The 22,113-nt window shown below is 39.8% G+C and overlaps 1 long non-coding RNA gene across 2 annotated transcripts in view; it reads left to right on the forward strand.

Annotated features, from left to right (window-relative positions):
• The window catches only part of LOC106489975 (uncharacterized), a 63,840-nt gene extending 42,943 nt beyond the window's left edge, over window positions 1-20,897 (forward strand). Inside the window, exons 4-5 of one of the 2 annotated variants that reach the window (XR_010883532.1) lie at window positions 14,572-14,626; window positions 20,275-20,897. This is a non-coding gene — a long non-coding RNA (uncharacterized lncRNA). Of the gene's footprint in view, window positions 1-14,571; window positions 14,627-16,186; window positions 16,271-20,274 lie in introns of both variants that reach the window. The other variant, XR_010883533.1, reaches the window with a different exon arrangement.
• Window positions 20,898-22,113: the final 1,216 nt, after the last annotated feature.

A 22,113-nucleotide genomic window follows, 5' to 3' on the forward strand; every position in this document is an offset into this window, starting at 1 on the left:
AATGTCAGGCTTTGGTTTATGCACCAAATGGTCTGGGAGGCTGTGTTTCACTTAGTGGAAACTAATCCTCAGTGAAAAAAGAATGTTATATTTTCCCACTTTTTGTTTGTCTTTCCCTTGATGTCCTTTGCATAAATTGAGCTTCAGATTTGAGCTTTAAATTTCAGATGTAAATGGGGAGCCACTGCATATGAGATTCTTTCTAGTGCTCTTTATTACAGTCAAATCCAGAGAAAAAATTAATCACCTGAGAGAGTAGCATTTCAAACCACATGGACTGAAGTTCGAGGCCTAGATAAGAGGACAAGAGTCCTGGAATTACACTGATGATGCTCCAGCTGAAGGTCCTGAGACTGCATTGCTAGGGCAACGCCTCACTTGCATTATGCTGGGGAAAATTCCATGGACAGCCTAAAATAAGCACAAGTAACTGTCTATTTTAGGGTGGGCTAAATAGATCTCTAGGCTTCACTAACTTTATCTGATTATATCTCTATTGATTGTAATTGGAGCTCAGCTTGCATGTAAACATCTAAATTTAGATATCAGTCTGTGAACTGTACCACTCAGGATGACTATATTGTAATGGAAAGATACCCAAGATAGAGCTTTAAACTATCCAGCTTGGATAAAATCAATCTAATTTCACAGCAACACAGAATTTAGTTCAGAATAATATCCTGCCACGAAGGGTGACTACAGTATAGGCTATTTTGGAGGTCTGCAGTCATTTACTTTGGGTACTAAAAGTTTTAGCATTGACTTAAATGGGATGTTATCTGGCAACCAAGCTGTTTACCAAGCTGTACTATAGAACCTTCATGCAAAAAGTACTTCTTCCTTGGGCATTTGTATTAGGAATGAATTCAGCTGGCCACTTTGATGAAAGTGTGACATAGTGTAATGACGTTATGCTATTCTTTATTTCATTTTTTATTGTGTAACATGACTTTATTTTCTTGCATGGATACCAAACAGTAGTCTTGGCTGAGATCATGCAGTGACACGTAGCTCATTGCCATGGGTGGCTTCTGTTAATCCATAATCAGTAGTGCATTCAAAATAGTCAAAGTTATTCCCACCTTAAATTCATTACATCATACCTACTGCCATAAAATTTTCTTCTGCCAGCATGCATGTCTTTGGTAATCTTCCTGAATAACCTTTCTTTAAAATCTTCACTAGTATCAATTAAGAATATGATTATATTTGATTTCTAAACTTATTTAAACTTATTATTTAAATTTATATTTAAACTGATTGAATTCTAAACTTATTTAAATAGTTCTAGTGATGGTACAGAGCTGTTAGCAGTTTTGAAAATTGACTAAATATTCCTATCTCTTATTTTTTGCCCCCAAACAAAACTACTTTATCTTTCAGTCAGAGTCATTTCCTTGGAGATTAATTTGGCCTTTAATCAGATTTATCAAAATAAAAACATTCTTGTAAGGTGTCAGAGAAATTAAAATGTGACCAATTTACACATATGTTCCTTCAGTGATTGTCAGTCACTCCTTCCCTCTTTTATATTTGCAAAAAACAATTTCGGGTAACTGTCCTAAATTTAGTAATTGACATTTTCTTTGTTTCCTTGCAAGTGAATTTAAAAAAGCACCTTATTAAGTGCTTTTAAGATGCCCTCCTAAAAATAACATTTCTGCTGTAGAAGTAGGCGATTAGGACACCATTTAGATTTCTTTGGAATCCTCCCATTTTTAGTGTTAGCAGGTTCTTATCTGTTCTGTTACTGATGGTATAATTACACTCCACCCGACTTCCCTGGGAGGGCCATAATCTGCCCCTGGTTAGGCACAATGCTGGCAGAGCTCTGGTAGTGTACAAGCACAAGGGACTGGGAAGGGTGTGCGCAGAACAGGTGACCTCTGTGCTGTTGTCTGAATCTCTCAGTTGCAACCTACACTAGTATCTTGAAGTTTCTAATGTACTGCAAAGTATTACTCATGACCAACCTTTATATATACTAATTTAAGCCATTATTAAAAAAAGATTATGGTTAAGTCTAAGATGACCTCTGTTTTTCCACTGTGATTTATTTTTTAATTTGTCCATCCACCTCATAATATTCTTTTCCAAGTGTATATTTAGGCAGGGTGTTTGTATTATTCTTTTTTCTGTTATCCTTAGGTAACCCACCCATGAAATTTATATTCACTGTCACTTATCTAGTGCAGCTGGGGATATACTTTGAGGCATTGAAAAAAAAAATATATATATATATATATATATATTTACCAGTGTGAAGACTAATTATTATTTTTCAAATCAAATGGTCTATTCACATTATCTGGAAAGAAGAATTTTCTAACCTCAAATGATGCCAATGACAGTTAAAATTCTTGATTGTTAACTACTTGTATGGCTGTTATGCCAAGAGAGTGTTATGTCCTGTATACAAAAGGTGACAGTTCTTGTTTCAAAGGCTATAGAGCATATAGACAAACCAAACAGAATGGGAGGCAAAGAACAAGTAAAAAAAGGTGAGGGATGGAGTCACTGTGAGCAAATATAGTTCTCTATAAGTTACAGACACTTCCCAATAGATGTCATCAATGCGGTAATGAAGTCTAAAACAGGATTCTTGATTTATTTCTATAGCATTTAGACTTCCAGAACCATACAGAAAGTTAACAACAAAGCTAAGAGCAAATTTTAGGAGTAGGAGTCCCCTCATCTACCTTAGACTTATGTAGCATTGACTATATTTCTGAGGCTCCCTTTATATTCATTGAAATAGGCTTTTTTTAGGATTCAATACACCAGATATATTTAAAATGTCTATTTTAGAGTAAGAGGAGTTCTGCCCTTGACTCCATGGTCTACAGTGACTAGGTTTTTACTGATCATACATGGGATGTCTCAGATAAAGAGTACAGTTGCTAAAGACTACATTTAGTCAGATGAATTCCACTCTAAATCTTTTAACTAAAGGAACAGTGCTCTTCTTGCTGGACTATGGAATCATTTTGAATAAGAAGGTAAAGCAAATCTAAGCAACTGCTATGTATTTCAGGATAAGTTCAAATAAACCTTCATCTCTTCACTTAGCTTTGCCAAATATGCCTGCTTTGAAATTCTGGAGTTACCTAACTCAGCTGAATCTTCCGTATTTTCACCATCAATACTGTCCTATATTCTACCACTGTACTATCCAGACAAGGCAGAAGATTTCAGAATCGACTACCACACCAGTGCATTATTTACTATCTCACACTGTTTTGCTTGCATATAAACTACCCCAATGAACTGGTGTCTGATGGAGGAGGTCCTAAAATATTAGAAATATTCATGGTTTCAGCTACTGACTTCTTATAAAAATCCCTTCAGCCAGGAAAGAGTTCAAGCGATTCTTACTTGAAATTTGTATTCTCATTATATTTAATAACTCTTTACACAATTCATCTAGGTCAGTTTAAATGAATGCCTTGTTGCTACTTAGATGATTATGGGTTGCAATTCATTTAACGTGCCCAACGATTCATGTTTAATTTATTGAATTTAATGCAGTATCTGAGTGACCTATGCATGTGTAGTATTTTAAATACATGCACACTGGCACACAAACCTCTGCAGTACTTTGCTTAAGTAATGAGCTTATTGATGTGTTAAAGTTTGAGATATCATGTGACCTTTTATGCCACTGTTTAATTTAATGCTGCTTGCATTAATGTCTGGGTTGACTGACTACTCCTCAAAAGCTCCATGGCTTTTATGCCGACAGTAATGGTTCATGATGAGTCCGGTTGTATGATTTGTTACATGGACATCTGGCATGAGCCATTGACTTGTGTTTGCATCTCATTGTATTTTTGTGTTGGGAAACTATTTAATTAATATTCCTTGTTCACAGCTGGAGGTATGAATCTTCCTCCAATATCTGACAAATGAAACATCATTTACAAGTAATACTCAATGTCTTCTGTAAAAGTGATTTTTCTGAAGGGTTAGGCTATGCTGGGCATACCCGTATGATTCCTTGAATCTTCTGTAGTGAAGTTTTTTTCATTAATGTGAGGAGAATGGAGACAGACTTGGGGAAACTTGAAGTCTCTTAAGATCCAGAAATTCAGGCTATTACTTTCATCAGCCTTATGTTTTTACGCTTCCTACTAACCTATTCTGTGTTCTGTTTCTGTTGAAAGATTGCACTTTCAGTTCTCCTCATGTTACTGAGTGCCTGCAGGATAGGAGGATAAAAGAATGGGATAAAACAATAGAAAGGATAAATACTAACTTATTTAGGAAAAATGTAGTTGATGAAATCCATGACACCAGAAGTGATTTTTACCTTAGCCACACTCCTTTCTTATCTCTAAAACACAGTACCCAAGCTGGTACTTGGTATCTGCGATATCTGTGGGCATTTTTCATCACCTGGTTCCAGAATTTTTACTCTCCTCTACCTACAGGGCCAAATTCTGCTTTTGATATTCATCAAATACTGTGGTATTATTATTATTATTATTATTATTATTATATGCATTTTAGTGAGTTTTAAGAAGTCCTCACACTTGGATAACTGAGAAAGAATACCTCACTGTAATCAACTTTAACTATTTCTAACTTTGGCTGAAATACCTCAGTAAAAGAGTTCAGAAAGTACTTATCTGCAAGATTTTGTATGTTTCCTTTGCTAAATATTTGAGTTGTAAACAGTGACATATTGTTCAGTAAAATTTTTCTTTCCAAAGAGTTCCTAAGCAAACATCAGTGCACACTGTAGTGACTGCTGGAACATACTAGTTTTAATTTTCTGTCAATATATAAACCCAAAGTCCCCAAAGAGCAATGATTTAGACAACATTCAGATTAGACAACTTACACTAAAATATACCTTGTAGTGGGTCAGAAAATGTTATGTACCAAGCAATCTGGTTGACTCTCAGTACATCAAAAATATGTATTCAAATATCAGCTGGAAAGATATCTAACAAAAAGATCTTAGACAATTAAGTGTTCCAGTCCTTATTGAAACAGCAAACCAGGCCTTCAACATTTTTTTTAAAAGTAAATTTAGTGCAAATACCTTCATTAGCCCCATAAACAAGCATTAATAGCTTATGAATTTAAGCTATTAACTTTATAAGAGAAAAATTTGCTAGCATAGCAAACTTTTGAACTGAGAACTAGTTTAGTTGTTACACTTGTGTAGCAGAGATAAAATCTTATATTTCCATTGTGTGGAGTTGTGATTTATGCCAGCTGAAACGCCAGCCCTTGACTTATACTTATTTCCATTGATATTCTTCCATTATTTCAAAACATATCGAATGCATTACACATTCATCTATCCAAACTTAAACTGAAGTAACATGAACCCCTAACCAACCACTTATACACGACTCAAGACATGAAGTGACTCCCTCATCTTTAGCTATAATGATTTTGAGTGAAAAAATGAGTTGCCTTGTGGAAAACCCCTAAAAGATGAAAATAAATAAATAAAAAGTCCTGATCTCTTAAATGTATAATGTAGCTGAAATACTAAAGACTAACAGCCAAATTCAGTATTGTAAATGCACTTGTGGGACTGTGAATTCCCTCTTGGACATTAGAATTGACACTGAAATCAGAAACATGTTCCTGTGAAGGCTGATTTTGATGCCATTTTACAATCTTATCAATTTCTCTCAAGAAAGACGGATCTTAGTTTAAATTGCTATTTATTTGTTTTGCTAAAACTCCATTTTTTATTTTAGCCAAGTTCTCTCATTTCACAAAGCTTGTTTAACTGGACTTTCTGTATTTTTGAAGAAGAAAAGTTAAGGCTAGGGAGGCGAGGTTGGGCAGTTGCCGTTACTGCTTCCACTCCCGAGGTCCTTGCATTCTGTAGTGAGCGTGTGTGCTCACATGTGTATGGCCCATGCCTCTGCCCCACCTTATGCAGATTTATGGACTGTTTCTTCACAATGTCCCCCTCTCCTGTCATCTCCATCATCTGCAGTTTTTGGGGTTCCATGTAAATAGAGGGAAGGATTTAGAGAAATCCCTAATAAAAATAATAACGAGTTAGATACTATGGCCCTTGACTTGGCAAAACCACTAATTTCTTTGCTTTTTTTCGCTCTCCTTTAAGGGCTGTGAAGTTGAGCTAATTAATAATAACCATAATGAATTTGCATCTATTATAGGTACACTGTCATCCAAAGACTAATTTCAAAATGCTTTCGGATGTGAAGCATCCTACCTAAATTCTGAAAGTCTGAAGCAATGCCTTTTGTGAGTGATAAAGGATACAATGTGCCTAGATTTTAATTCTCAGTTCTGATTTCAATGGTCAAAAAACAAAGTAGCTAGAATATGTTTATGTAGGAAAAGTCTGTTATTGCCACCTTTACTATTGAAAATAGTGCCTTTTTCACGCAACCCAACTCCATTGATATACTTTGAGAATAAATGGCTTGATTTCAGTTTTGATGATCAGACTTCTTTTTCACCCTAATCAAATTTTGGATTGACCTAGGTGGTAGATCTTCTTTTTCTCCAAGATTGAGAAATAGAATAGTATTATAATAAATGTAATAATGCCCTGTGCCCCATATCCAGAAGGTTCACTAGCAAGCAGGTAGGGCTCGAGTCCAGCACCTATCCAGCAACTGGAGTACTACTTTGCCATCTCACCATCTCAATGAAATTACTTACTATTCTGTAGATTTCCTATAGTGTCTAGGGCTAGTTCCTTAGTTAGCAGATATTCTAGTCTCCATTTATAAAGTGAAAGCAATAGTTGTAATGGTGTTGGGGAATAAATGCGTTAAAGATTTTGTATGTTTCAGCTACTGCGGTAACAGATGCAATATAATTTCCATAGAGGATCAATTTTTGCTTTGTTTTGCAATATGACTTATGACAAATCCATGACTGAATGTGATCTTTTGAAATATTTTTGAAAGATATTGTGCCATTTCTTTCTGCCAACTTTTGTGAGGTTTCTATGTTAATTACATTCTGCCTGTGTTGCGGCTAATGGAGTGTATATTGTCCTAAATACATCTTCATCGGCAACATGGATTCCAGTCTGGGTTTCCTGGCAGCAGGCTGCTGATTTCAGAAATGATATATTTCTATTGGTGGAAGAGATGTTACTCTAATTGCCTTTCTTGATGTTGTCAATATATACATTGCGTGTAGCTGCTAAATTGCTCTGCAACTCCTAGCAGTATATATCCTGTGAGATGTCACTTTCATTTCATGCTACACAGCTTTTCTTTCTTCTGTTAACTCCGTACAATAGCTTAGTTCCCTGTTCCCCTCTATGTGCTGAGGTGGTGTGATCAGAACAACAGTAGTTGCAATCAAACTCACAATTAGACTGTGATTCACATTATGTAAAAGATTCATCATGCCAATTGATGTGAAATGACATGCGATCTCTAGGCAGTGATTGCACAAGGCTTTAATCCCTCCACAGGCTGAACCCTGTACCTATAGTGGTTCAGCAAAGCTTAGTTGTAATCATTCTTGGACTAATGCCTTTCCATGATTTCATTATGAGGAGTCTAACAATGAGGCCTTTCTTCTGCTACTTCCTTTAAATGCCTTTAAGGGTGTGCTGATTACACAGTTAGCATCCTGCATGTAGTTGACCTTTTGGGTAGAAATGGTATGAAACTAGAGGTTTTTTACTGTTCAGGGATTAGGTTTCTTACTGAAGCCAGAAGACAATTTTTTATCCTTTATCTTAGCATTCCTTTTTCCCTCTTGGACCACAGTGTCAATTACTTTGGAACTCTTCAAAGGCAAGTGAATAGGAATTTCTTTTAGGAGCTCTATCTAAAAACCAGACATTTTTGGAATCTCTAAGATGAACAGGCACCTTAGAAGAGAAGACACTTCCAAATGCCCATTTTCAGGAAAAGTAAATTCTAACCATTAGTGTATGTCTTCATTCTTAAATTTACTCTAGATATTGAAAGATGAGACTCTTTATATGGACATCTCTGAAATACCTCAAGTACCATTCCAGTTCTCTTCCCTGAGCAGTGAGTGATTGATATATGTAAGTTGATATATATGTATATCAACATACATGCAGAGGAAAAGGGTAACTCCAAGGAATGGTTAGACTGGAAACTGTGCAGTGACGGGACAGGCAGGGGTTTCCAGCCTTGAAGCCTAAACAGAAGTGGATTTGTCTTTAACACATGTGAAAGACAAAGAGTATATAGATGCCTGATGTGTATGACTAAACTCTCTTTCAAAGAACTAAATATGCATGTAGAGTGGCACTGATTTTCATTTGTGAATAAGTTATCCAGATGAAAAATCCTCTGGGATATCTATAACAAAATAATAATAAAAAAATCATAAATATGTAAATTGTTACACCTTTGGTCAGTAATTGAAAACATTAATTTCCAGAACAGTAAAAAATTAATCTTTGGTGGATTTTGTAATTCAGGCCCTGTCCTATTTCATTAAGCAGAAAATGCTGATGATTAAAGATCAGCCTTAAGCTGTAGTCCTCATCTTCTTATAGAATACTTTAAACCCATTTCTGCCCAGACTTCTTTTAATTAACTATTTCTATTTACAGGATCAAAGAGGACTTGAGCCAAGACCCACTGAAAGCAGTGGAATATATCAGATAAAGCTGAAAGAAGCCAAAACCCATTATTTTGTAGTTTACCTGCAAATCCCATTCTGATTTTTCTCTGCCATGCACATGCTGTAGCAGAAAAGCCATGCTCCTCAAGCAGAGTTCTGATCCTATGAGAGATACTGGCAACTTCCTGAAGTCATTGGGACTTTGCTATTTTTACTGTTTGTAACACTAATGAAAACTGTGTTCAGCCACTGTAAATAGGGTGGGCATTATATAATACAGACAAACTTTTCATGAGAGAAAAGTTTTTTTCAGAGGCAAAAGATGTGTTTGTATGGATCAAATATACTGCAGCAGATTGATTCCTCTCTGGTGAAGATTTATATTGCATTTAGCATTCCTGTGATTTGCTTTCAATTTGTCCACCACTAGTAAAGCCTCTCAAATTGCGCCATACCAAGAATATGTAGTCACTCTGAAATTCTTCATTCGTAAAAGCCAGTGCATGTACTATAAGCTAAGTAGACTGATACAGAAAGGTATAATCTTGTCCATCTTGAGGAAAATTGTTGACTCAGTTTTTCAAACCTTTGCCTAAAATAGGTGATCTCCATACTTTCACATTTTATCTTACAGTTTTCACTGTTGACAGGAAGAACTATAAATCAACAATCTTCATGGAGATTCAATGCCTTGGGAAAATGTACTTGCTGACTTACAGTCAATCCTTAACAACACTGTGCCACACTATGCGAGTGTTATCACCTACTACTAATAGTAGGTGAGTCATGTGGGAAGTCTGTGGCAGAGCTGAGCCTGGCAGAGGCACATTTTCAGTTCCTACCCAAATGCTTAGTAAAGAACTAGTCTTCCTTAATTGCTTATATTTTATAGTTGTGACTCATTCTTTCAAGTTCTAGTCTTTTTAGCCACAGATTTGAAAAGTTCCTGTTGATTCTAGGAAACTTAGTATACCTCAATTGATAATGAAAAGAATGATAAAAATCAGTCATTGGTCACTCAGAAATCTCAACAGTGGGTTTCTGTAAAATTTCTATTTATCTGCCAACCTAGCTACCAAATTAATTATTTAAGACTGAGAGAATGAGGTCAAGGAAAACAGTAGAGGTTTTTGGAGTAACAAATCTGATTCACAAATACAATAATTCACAAAAAATGATGGGCCAGTTTCTCAGAAGCTGTAAATCACTCCATGTTTGTAGAAATATCTCATTTATATCTTCATTTATTATTTTCTTGTTTTCAGATGCTTTAGTTATACAAGAAACAGACTTGAAGTTTGTTCTTTACTTTTGGAAACTGTTTAATTGAATAATGTTTGATTTTAATTAATACAGATATGAAAAGCCAATGAGGAGCTGAAAATTCTCTGAAACACTTCTACTGGCAGAGTAGTATCTGGATGGTTTAACTTTAAATGTCAAATTGCCATTTTTTTAATTTCTTCTGTTCCTATGCCATAACTAGACTCAGAATGGAACTTTATGTGCAAAAAATAGAAATGGGAAGAGACTTTTTTACTCAAAAAGGTTTACGTGTGCTAGGGGGTAGCCAGATGACTGTTAGCAATCATATTACTACCATTCAGGAGGTTGCTGCTGGTCTACACTCCATGTGGAAATGGGGGCCAGACTCAAAGTCTTTCAGATAAGATCTTCCTCCTAATGCTCCATCCTGGAGTGCTTTAGTAGCATATTTCCTCCAGCTTCTTGACAAAGATACTATAGGCACAAGAAAGATAAGGTTTAAAAAAAGAGAAAATAGAAAAAAAATCAGCATGTGTAAAAACACACAATATCTTTATATGCTGAATGGTATTTTACATAGTATCAGCAAGCCTGGTCAAAATACTTTCTTTCTTTTTATTCTTGAAACAAAAATCAGATGTAGTACTCAGAAGCTATATATTTTGTAACATTTTTAACTTAACATACACTATAGACTTGACCCTGACTGAATTTTAACAACTAATGACATATGGATCTGGGCTTACAGGAAATCAGTTCATCTGCCCTGGAGAGAACATTAGGATCCGCTTCAGAAAAAAACACTTAGGAATATGCTCAACTTAAGCATTAGATGCCACTATTGGAGTCTATTAAACTAAGCTGTAGCAAGCACTTAAGTATTTTCTTTATTTGGATAAGGACCACAGAAAAGATGGGCAGAAGAATAAAGAGAATAATTTTGGAGATCTTCAGTAGTACCCAGAGAGTGATCCTCCAAAAACTCATCATTTACCTGTTGAAGAATCTGTGGTTTCACCTGCTTAACACCATACAATGCCATGTAAAAAGATCTGTATGGTATCTCTTCTTGTGAGCTGGGAGTAGCATATCTTCATTAGCTCAGTCTGTTCCAGGGCTTTTATATTCCCTTTTCCAATTTCAGTCTTCGGTAAGGGAAGAAATGGGATAACAGTTGACACAGACTTAGGAGAGACAACACTATCTATTCAATATATGTAGATATTTCATTGGTAACATTTAAATGGCCAAAATCCTATCCTAAAGGCCATTTACAAAAGAACATTCAGCTGGCCGTTTGACTTTGATGGATGTAATTTTTTTTTCTAAATGAGCTTGATGTTCATTATAATAGAAACATATGTCACTGGTAAAAGTGCTGAGGGCCATGTGCCACCGCCCCTTTGTTGCTACGGACTGAACACTGGAACCCTGATGGTGCTCAGGCTGTTTCCAGCTAGGACTACAGATGTTGATTTTGATCTTCTACTCACAGAGCAATGGACACATCCAATTATACCTACTAATAACAAGAATCTTTATGCACTTGTAATGTATTTCTTCATCAAAACAAACTAATAGGTGGAAACTGAGGTTAGAGGATCATGTTTCAGGTGTGAACATATAGCATTAATTATTACTTACCCACCTCTATCCACCCATGATTTGACCTTTCTTCTGTCTCTGTTACTTCATGGTGTTGCACCATCACTCTGAAAGGGTCTATCTCTAGGTACATAGTGCCACCAATAGATAAACTTTCCTCAACATCACTTCAGGAAGAATTTAGAAATCTTGTAAATTAGAGATTTACATTTAGAAATTTAAATTTAAATTTAGAAATACTATAAATCACTAAGGGTATGAGTAGAAGAGTAATCGTTTAGAGTTTTGCCGTAACTTAATAGGATGTTTTCACCAGCTTTTGCTTCTAAGCCTAGCAGATCTAACACTGATAGTGTTTGCCACTTTCTGCTTTCTGTACAACAGTTCAAAGAGTATCAGCTGTTGGCACAGGAACCCCATGGGAGTCACTGGTGGTTGCCCACAAATAACACCTTAGGAACTGAGTGCTTCTTAGGTGGTGACACTCCAGACACCACAGTTTGTGCTCCCAGAGACTTCTATTTCCAAACATTCGGTTCTGTTAGAATATACCAAATTTCACTAGAGGTTCTTCCCCCATTCACTCAACAGCTGCAGCATGGGCAGCCCCTGGGTGATGTTGAACTCAGAATATGATACCCAGTAGCAGAAGGTGCAGGAATTGCGTCATGGCCAGAATGCACCAAGAGGTTCAACAGGCTCCTTCCCCAATCTTGGCAGTTTAGCTGACAGTATTCAGGGCCTACTCAGATATGGTGCAGCTGTGTAACCTCGGATCAGACTTTTGTGAAAAAAGCTGCATGAGAAAGACCTTCTCCGGGGTGTCACCCATGCAACCCTTGCCCCTTGGCTCAGGAGCTGCATGTACACTCAGGCTTTTGCCCTTTTGCCCACATTGTAGGTATGCCTGTGCTGGGCATTGTACCTTACTGATCCTGACTCTGTCTTGCTGACTTGACTTCTTGGCTTGATATGCCTTGTCCCTATGCCTTGTGTGGAGATCACTGGACTTGTTGCTGACACTGGCTGCCACTGGACCTGCTCTGCTCTTCTTGTTGGGGTCCTGGGGGATGCTGCCCCTTCCTGCCCTCTCACCCTCAGCTCCTGCCCTCTCACCCTTGGCTTCCGGCTCTCCTTCCCTCGTGGAGCACTCTTGCTGCTAACCGGCATTATGAGACTAATGAAGTGTATTTCAATGAACCTAAATTAGCCCCATACAGTTAATTCTTTGGCATATGTTGTTTTATGATTTTAAATGTTTTACTCCTTGCTGTACAGAGCTCTTCCCAGCTTTGATATGCCTTGACCCCTTTAGATGATCTTGGAGTTTCGTGTGAACATTTTCAAACCCATGAAGCTGATGAACTTATCAGTACGTCGCAAGTTCCTTGTGCTGTTGTTAGCTGCATTGTCTCGTTCCTGTTTTTTCGCTCTCTGCTGGTAGGCCTTTCCACCTTAACGAACATCAAAACTTACCACAGTGGTACTGAGGAAATCCCAGAGAGCAGCTATAATGTGAAACTCCCTTTTTTGTCTACTTTAGAACTTGGCAAAATAGTTGCACTTTTTTAATTAGATGCATTTTGTTTAGAAGATGTTGATTCATGAAAATATGCTTGTGATTAAGTCAGTTTTGCTGAATCTCTGCACTACAGGCTTTTAAAACAGAATATTTGCTATTGATTTTCATATCATTAAGATAGCTATTAATGGAAACACAGAGCTGGAAAAAGTGCTAAAATATGGCAGTAGATAAGGCATAAAAACCAAAAATGATGAAAATTCTAATTAGTGCTTGCTTGAGGCAACAGTAGTAATACTCCAAACTCATGACAGAGCCTGATTGCTATAAAATAGCTCTGTAGAAATGAATTTCCTAACACCTGCGTGTGGCTGAGAAGCAAGGAATTATAAAAGGACTGGGATTTGTGTGAAATTCCTGCATTCTCCATCTTTAGGTTGGAATGCTTAATTTTTCAGAATTTTTGGGGGCCAGGGTTAAAAACTTCCTCCCAAATTACTAACTTTCTTTCAAGATATGAGCTGCAATTCTGAAAATAGAAATTTGCTGTTTTTTTTCTTAAGAACATGTTGATGTTATTTGTAAATCTCCAAAAAATGAAATGCCATGCTTGGGAAAAACTTTTTTTTTTTTTTTTTTGCATTTGTCTGAAGCTAGGATGAGCAAAATTTGTTCTACCAGCTTATTAAGATTTTAATAACACAAGAGGAAGAGAGAGGGAGCATTAGCTTTGTTTTATCAAAGAGTTAATATTATATGTAACACACACATCTTTCTCTAAGATAAAGTAGGTTTTATTCCTGTAGTGCAATATAGTGATATTCTTGGGTGTAATGAGTGGCTGAAAGATGAGGACAGATGTTTGGCAAGGAGGGTTCACTTTGGTTTGTGGGTACTCTGTCATGAATCTCTCTATCTCTGTTCTTTGTATTTTGCTCTGAACAGGCTATCTGAACACTGAAATGCCAGGTCACACCAGAGAGTGAGAAAAGATTACACTATGTGACCATTTGAAAACAGCATATAACAGCCTGCTTGCTGGAGTTGCAAACTGGCTGTTCTGAGATTGCTAGAGATTAAAAAACAAACAAACAAAAAAATCCAAACAGTTTTACTTGTGCATTGCTCTCACTTTCCTACTTTTCTTATTCTCCTTTACTGATCTGTATTTCATTTGCTTTTCCTGGGCTTCAAATTTTGCCATCTTACAGTCTCCATATTTAATTTTAGGGATTCCTAATTTTGGCCTTAAATTGGATCATAACCTTTACTGGACTAAATTCTGAAACCAAAATCATGTCATTATTCAGCTAACTTTCCAGGTTAAATTTACGTATACTTGTGCATGTTTAACCAGCGGTGCTTTCAGCTATTTCTGCTTTATATACACAAAACAGCCATATTTGTGCACAAATAACTAATCAGCTACACAGCAGCTGCTTCGACCCTCATAAATTGGCAAGGCCCTGACCCTGAAAGCTTCCAGATGCAGGCGGAGGCTGCCGTTCATGGTGCTCAGTATGGACAGGGTTACCTAACTGTGCTCATGACTAAGTTCAAAACAAAACCTTGCCACTTGCTCTTTTCTGAATTTTTCTTTTCTCTTCCAGATCTTGTTGTCAGGTCTTAACTTAAAAAGAAAAAGAGAGAGAAGGAAAAAAAAAGGTATAAGTTTAACTGTTCTTGTAGGTGTAGTTTATATTTGATCATTTTTTGAATTTGCGAATTTTGCGTGTGTGTGTGAGCGACAAAGTGTGTAAGGGAAAAGTATGTCTATTGATCTGTTTACCTACCTGTTTTTTGCCACTTTGTGAAGAAGGTCCTCATAGCTTGCTTTAGAGACTGCTGTACAGTCTTTGTTGGATGGCAAGAACCATGAGTATTAAGAGGAATGTGGTCCTTTAGTTGCAGAAAATGCAAGTGTCAGACATCTTTTTTTTTTTCTTTTGAGAAAGCACAGAGTACAGCATAGACAAGTCCTCTGGATCATATCTGTGGAGGAAATGAGAGGGATTTTTATCTTAAAATAATCAGTATTTTACCTAAAAATACTATTGTATGACTTTTTAATGCATGTATCTAGACTTAACCTTTAAGGGAGGGAGATATTTTAAAACTTCCTCAAAAGGCTATGGTAGAAGACTTGTAATGAATTTGGTGACTGGTTTTCAACTGAGCTGCCTATACTGTCACACCTGCCACAGGTTACTGTCTCCATAGGAGAGCTGCCAGAAAGGGATATGTTGTGTATGCCTCAGGACCTGGCATCTTAGCTCAGACCGTTGGTAAAGATGGGTTTGAACTAAGACATCTGACCTCGTGCTGGAGCTCTGGTAGCTCAGGCACATATTCTTTTCTGCTGACTCCGCAGTTAGGGTAGTGTCCTCTGGGAAAAGTATGGAATAGGCATGGGCAGTAATTTCTTAAACTGTTACAACAAGAGTTGCTAGAGCTCATCTTCCGGTTTATTAAATATTAAATATATACACACAGATATGCACACAGACTTAATTCATTCCTTGTGTAAAGTTGTATGTTTAAAAGAAAAAAAAGAATCTGTGTTGGTTTTCTGTTTCTACTAAATCAGCATCTTTGTTCTTGGAGATAATAGTTATTTTGTTTATTATATTAGAATCAAACATTCTTTATAGCTGCACTTTCCAATTTTACTCAGGTAGATATCCATTGGCATGAAAGAGTTAACTTCTGGTTTCATACCAATTATATATGTATATAGAAAACTTCTGTGAATAAATCAGACAGATAGCTCAAAAAATGTGTCCACATATAACTAAATAAGTACTGTTTATTGTATATATTCTCCTTTGTGCTTACCATAGGCACAGTTGCTTGCAAACAAAAAGGTTTTCAAATTTTGATAATATAAGCAGCAGCAAGACAGAACATTAGTGAACTTTTAATTATGATTGTCAGATATTTTCATGTTACTACTCACATTGGATAGTTTTGAAAGCGAGTATTCTGAGTTAAATGATGTGAAAAAGTACTAAATATTTTATAAATAAAAATGGAGGAAAAGCAATTTTCTTATTTTCCTGGTTTAATAAGGATTGTACCAAATGATTAAAACAGGTTTAATAGTAGCAGATTTGCTATTATAGCTGTCTTCTACATAGACGGCATACACATTGTTGTACTGACTTCCCCCTGCTTTCGTCTGTTTGAAGAGCTAAGATAGAACAATTTACATTTTTCTTCTTTCAGAAAGAGCAGCTTTGATAGCTTCATCATGATATGACACCGTGCAACATCAAAAGCACTTTTTGATTGAGCACTGGCTTTTCATTAGTGAGTCTTTTTAAAATTTTCTTCCTTTATTTTACATTTTTATTTGAATGAGTTAGATTTTTTTTTTTTTTTAGTGTTTGTGAGAATGAAGGGCTGATAATGCCACCAATAGGTAGACACAATGAAGGTGAGGCCCATCACTTGGCCCTGACAAGGCTGTTCCAGTTCCCTCCTACCCTGCAAGCCCTCTGACTCTGCTGCCTAGGGCCTCACTTAAAATGGCCATTTCTGATTTACACATTAAGGAATCACAGAGTCACAGAATCACAGAATGGCTGAGGTTGGAAGGGACCTCTGGAGATCATCTAGTCCAACACCCCTGCTCAAGCAGCGTCACCTAGAGCACATTTTACAGGATCGCATCCGGGCGGGTTTTGAATATCTCCAGAGAAGGAGACTCCACAACCTGTGTCACCCTCACAGTAAAGAAGTTTTTCCTCATATTCAGATGGAATTTCATGTGTTTCAGTTTGTGCCCATTGCCTCTTGTCCTGTCGCTGGGCACCACTGAAAAGAGTCTGGCTCCATCCTCTTGACACCCTCCCTTAAGATATTTCTAGACATTGATAAGATCCCCTCTCAGTCTTCTTTTCTCCAGGCTAAAGAGTCCCAGCTCTCTCAGCCTTTCCTCATAAGAGAGATACTCCGGTCCCCTAATCATCTTCGTAGCCCTCCACTGGAATATCCAGGCTCAAGAGCAGTGCATCCCTATGAGTAGGAAGTCAAGCAAAGGAGGCAGGAGACCTGCATAGATGAGCAAGGAGCTCCTGGCAAAACTCAGCCAGAAGAAGGAAGTCTACAGAAAGTGGAAAGGGGGACAGGCCACTTGGGAGGAATATAGGAACATTGTCAGAGTATGCAGGGATGCGACGAGGAAGGCTAAGGCCCGTTTGGAATTAAATCTGGCGAGAGATGTCAAGGACAGCAAGAAGGGCTTCTTCAAATCCATCAGTAGCAAGAGGAAGACTAGGGAAAATGTGGGCCCTTTGCTGAATGGGGTGGGTGCCCTGGTGACGAAGGATGCGGAGAAGACAGAGTTACTGAATGCCTTCTTTGCTTCAGTCTTTACTGCTCAGGCCAGCCCTCAGGAACCCCAGACCCTGGAGACAAGAGAGAAAGTCTGGAGAAAGGAAGACTTTCCCTTGGTGGAGGAGGAGTGGGTTAGAGATCATTTAAGCAAACTTGACACCCACAAATCCATGGGCCCCGATGGGATGCACCCACGAGTGCTGAGGGAGCTGGCGGATGTCATTGCTAAGCCACTCTCCATCATCTTTGAAAGGTCATGGAGGACAGGAGAGGTGCCAGAGGACTGGAAGAAAGCCAGTGTCACCCCAGTCTTCAAAAAGGGCAAGAAGGAGGACCCAGGGAACTACAGGCCAGTCAGCTTCACCTGCATCCCTGGAAAGGTGATGGAGCAGCTCATGCTGGAGGCCATCTCCAAGCATGTGGAGGACAAGAAGGTGATCAGGAGTAGTCAGCATGGCTTCACCAAGGGCAAATCATGCCTAACCAATCTGATAGCCTTCTATGATGGGATGACTGGCTGGGTAGATGAGGGGAGAGCAGTGGATGTTGTCTACCTTGACTTCAGCAAGGCTTTTGACACTGTCTCCCATAGCATCCTCATAGACAAGCTCAGGAAGCGTGGGTTAGATGAGTGGACAGTGAGGTGGATTGAGAACTGGCTGAATGGCAGAGCTCAGAGGGTTGTGACCAGCAGCACAAAGTCTAGTTGGAGGCCTGTAGCTAGCGGTGTCCCCCAGGAGTCACTACTGGGTCCAGTATTGCTCCACTTCTTCATCAGTGACCTGGATGAAGGGACAGAGTGCACCCTCAGCAAGTCTGCTGATGATGATACAAAACTGGGAGGAGTGGCTGATACCCCAGAGGTCTGTGCTGCCATTCAGAGGGACCTGGACAGGCTGGAGAACTGGGTGGAGAGAAATCTTATGAAGTTCAACAAAGGCAAGTGCAGGGTCCTGCACCTAGGAAGGAATAACCCCCTGCACCAGTACAGGTTGGGGGCTGACCTGCTGGAAAGCAGCTCTGCCGAGAAGGACCTGGGAGTGCTGGTGGACACCAAGTTAAGCATGAGGCAGCAATGTGCCCTTGTGGCCAAGAAGGCCAATGGTATCCTGGGGTGCATGAGGAAGAGTGTTGCCAGCAGGTCCAGGGAGGTGATTCTCCCCCTCTACTCAGCCCTGGTGAGGCCGCACCTGGAGTACTGCATCCAGTTCTGGGCTCCCCAGTACAAGAGGGATGTGGCACTACTGGAGCAAGTCCAGCGAAGGGCTACAAAGATGATTAGGGGACTGGAGCATCTCTCTTATGAGGAAAGGCTGAGAGAGCTTGGCCTGTTTAGCCTGGAGAAGAGAAGGCTGAGAGGAGATCTTATCAACGTGTACAAGTATCTGAAGGGAGGGTGTCGAGAGGATGGGACCAGACTCTTTTCAGTGGTGCCCAGTGACAGGACGCAAGGCAACGGGCACAAACTGAAACACAGACAATTCCATCTGAACATGAGGAAAAACTTTTTCACTGTGAGGGTGACAGAGCACTGGAACAGGTTGCCCCGAGAGGTGGTGGAGTCTCCTTCTCTGGAGATATTCAAAACGCACCTGGATGCAATCCTGTGCAATGTGCTCTAGGTGACGCTGCTTGAGCAGGGGTGTTGGACTAGATGATCTCCAGAGGTCCCTTCCAACCTCAGCGATTCTGTGATTCTGTGATTCTGTGATCTGCAGTAGTGTGCCATGTCTCTCTTGTATTGGGGAGCCCAGAATTGGACACAGTACTCCAGATGTGGCCTTACCAGGGCTGAGTAGAGGGAGAGGATAAGTTGGACAATACTGGACCCAGTACTGACCCCTGGGGGACACCGCTAGCTACAGGCCTCCAACTAGACTCTGTGCCACTGATCACAACCCTCTGAGCTCTGCCGTTCAGCCAGTTCTCAATCCACCTCACTGTCCACTCATCCAGCCCACACTTCCTGAGCTTGTCTATGAGGATGTTATGGGAGACAGTGTCAAAAGCCTTGCTGAAGTCAAGGTAGACAACATCCACTGCTCTCCCCTCATCTACCCAGGCAGTCATCCCATCATAGAAGGCTATCAGATTGGTTAGGCATGATTTGCCCTTGGTGAAGCCATGCTGACTACTCCTGACCACCTTCTTTTCCTCCACATGCTTAGAGATGGCATCCAGGATGAGCTGCTCCATCACCTTTCTAGGGGTGGAGGTGAGGCTGACTGGCCTATAGTTTCCTGGGTCCTCTTCTTGCCCTTTTTTAAGACTGGAGTGACACTGGCTTTCTTCCAGTCTTCAGGCATCTCTCCTGTTCTCCATGACCTTTCAAAAATGATGGAGAGTGGCTTAGCAATGACATCCACCAGCTCCCTCAGCACTCGTGGGTGCATCCCATCAGGGCCCATGGATTTGTGGGTGTCAAGTTTGCTTAAATGATCTCTAACCCGATCCTCCTCGACCAAAGGAAAGTCTTCCTTTCTCCAGACCTTCTCTTTTGTCTCCAGGCTCTGGGGTTCCTGAGGGCTGGCCTGAGCAGTAAAGACTGAAGCAAAGATGGCATTCAGTAATTCTGCCTTCTCTGCATCCTTCGTCACCAGGGCACCCACCCCATTCAGCAAAGGGCCCACATTTTCCCTAGTCTTCCTCTTGCTACTGATGGATTTGAAGAAGCCCTTCTTGCTGTCCTTGACATCTCTCGCCAGATTTAATTCCAAACGGGCCTTAGCCTTCCTCGTCGCATCCCTGCATACTCTGACAATGTTCCTATATTCCTCCCAAGTGGCCTGTCCCCCTTTCCACTTTCTGTAGACTTCCTTCTTCTGGCTGAGTTTTGCCAGGAGCTCCTTGCTCATCCATGCAGGTCTCCTGCCTCCTTTGCTTGACTTCCTACTCATAGGGATGCACTGATCTTGAGCTTGGAGGAAGTGATGCTTGAGTATTAACCAGCTGTCTTGGACCCCCCTTCCTTCTAGGGCCCTAACGCATGGGATTCTTCTGAGTAGGTTCCTGAAGAGGCCGAAGTCTGCTCTCCTGAACTCCAGGGTTGTGATCCTACTATTGCCCTGCTTCCTCCTCGCAGGATCCTGAACTCCACCATCTCATGGTCACTGCAGCCAAGGCTGCCCCCGACCTTCACATCTCCAACCAGTCCTTCTTTGTTTGTTAGTACGAGGTGTTAGAGAATATCGGACTGAAGCTGTGTAGAATTAATTGCTTAGCATAACTTGCTTAGCATTAGTAGCTAAATTTGCTGAAGCCTTAGGCCTCAGGCTGTGAACTTTTACTTAGATAAGTAAAAGGGGGCCCCAGAGCTGGTTCAAGCTGGAGGGATAAAGAAGCTGTACGGACAGCAGGAGTAGCCAACCTTGAAGATAAGAAGCAGCCTGCCTAGAGACAACGAAGGGGCCCAAGGAAGAAGGGGAAGAACCCAGACCTGACTATTACTATTGGTCCAAACTATCGCTTAAGGGGTGGGGAATTTAGATTGTAAGGGTATAACTGCCCAGGGATTTCTTTGTTCGGGGTCCCTCTTTGGAAGCACCCAGCTCGAGCTGTAATTACCGCACGTGTATCATTAAATTTTATTTCTCTTCAATCTGACTTCGAACTTCTGCCTCAGGAAGAACCTAGGGTTGGACCCTGTTATGGAGGCAGGTGAGGCTGATTTTCCTTAACAAAGGTCCAGCAGCACACCTCTCCTCATTGGCTCCTCCACCACCTGTGTCAAGAAGTTGTCACCAATGCTCTGCAGGAACCTCCGGGACTGTTTGTGCCTAGCTGTGTTGTCTTTCCAGCAGATATCGGGGTGGTTGAAGTCCCCCATGAGAACCAGGGCCTGGGATTGTGAGGCTACTTCCAGCTGTCTGTAGAAGGCCTCATCGACTTCCTCTTCCTGATCAGGTGGCCTGTAGTAAACACCCACAACAGTGTCACCCATGCTAGCCTGCCCTTTAATCCTTCCCCATAAGCTCTCGACTCGCTCTTCATCCACCCCTAGGCACAGCTCCATACATTCCAGTTGCTCTCTCACATAAAGAGCAACTCCACCACCTCACCTTCCTGGCCTGTCTTTCCTAAAATATCTTATAACAAATATATAACAAATATCTTACAACAAATTAATATATAGCTAAAGTTTTTCTATGCATTTAACTGCTATAGTATATTGTTTAGTATATTATATATTTAACTGCAGTTTTTGTACTGTATTATCATGTGTCAATAAATACTGGATTTATAGTACTTCCGGACCCTGAGGTTGCCCTGTACGATGGTGTATTGATACAGATCTGTTATTTGCCCTAATTTAGCTTTCCTAAGAAGCAGCTTGATGGTATGTGAAGATTTTTGGATAGCAGAGTATCAGACAAAAAGAAACCTCCTTCTCGAGCGTGTCCTCCCTAAAATTGCCTTTTCACTGTGTGAGCACAGCTTGTGTGTTATCCTGGCCTGGCCTGGTTAGGCCAACATGGTGTTCTGTTGTGCCAAATGGTCATGACAATCCAGGCCCCGACAAGCTCTAAGATCGCACCACTGCTTCATTTCATGACATAGATATTTCTTCGGAAATCTTACTCATGTACCCAACACACTGTTGGCCAATTGCACTTTCATAATATTGGTTCACAAAGTACCTAATTCTAGGTGTACACATAGAGGTTAACCATTAAAATATGATTAAATAGCTGTCACTAGCTCTCTTTGAAAGACAGATGATCAAAGAGGGAGTCTGGAGGCAGAATTTGGGTGGCTTGATAAATTTTGATTGAAGAAGGAAGGACAACAGAAGAAAAGGAATTACAATTTGATCC

The sequence above is a fragment of the Apteryx mantelli genome, chromosome 2, assembly GCF_036417845.1.
Source record: "Apteryx mantelli isolate bAptMan1 chromosome 2, bAptMan1.hap1, whole genome shotgun sequence".
NCBI lineage: Eukaryota > Metazoa > Chordata > Aves > Apterygiformes > Apterygidae > Apteryx > Apteryx mantelli.